The sequence below is a fragment of the Octopus bimaculoides genome, chromosome 2 (genome assembly GCF_001194135.2).
Source record: "Octopus bimaculoides isolate UCB-OBI-ISO-001 chromosome 2, ASM119413v2, whole genome shotgun sequence".
Lineage (NCBI taxonomy): Eukaryota > Metazoa > Mollusca > Cephalopoda > Octopoda > Octopodidae > Octopus > Octopus bimaculoides.
The window spans coordinates 109,492,061-109,492,541 of NC_068982.1; the positions used below are offsets into that span (position 1 = coordinate 109,492,061).

Below are 481 nucleotides of genomic sequence, written 5' to 3' on the forward strand. Positions count from 1 at the left end.
TATGAGTGTGTGTGTGTGTATTAGTCGAGAGGATTCCTTTGGAATCGAGGAATGCCAACGTGTAAAACGCAACCGATTGGCTAAAAGAACACAGAGCAAATATCGAAATAATCTATCTTCGTAGATAACATTATACAGAACTGGATACTGTTGTTGGCTACTCAATTCCAGTTATTTATCAATGATCCGATTGCTAGGGGAACTCATCGTGTGACGCAAATATAATAATAAACAGATGAATGGAGCTTAAATTTGCGACATTTAACACTATTTAATGCTGGAAACACTATTTAATGCTGTTTCCAGGTCATCAGGCGAATTTAAACACAGTCAACCACGAATGACCGATATTTCAACTTGTAGTGTTAAAGGTAACGGTACTGATATATAAATCCAGCAAGTGCCTGTATTCAACCTCTGGCCAACAATTATACACTCACGCACGCACACACACACACACACACACACACACACACACACA

General features: G+C 38.9%; 1 protein-coding gene across 1 annotated transcript in view; it reads left to right on the plus strand.

Moving 5' to 3' along the window:
- LOC106879436 (proto-oncogene tyrosine-protein kinase receptor Ret) overlaps positions 1-481 on the plus strand; it is a 391,429-nt gene that overhangs the window by 189,937 nt on the left and 201,011 nt on the right. The window lies entirely within an intron of this gene.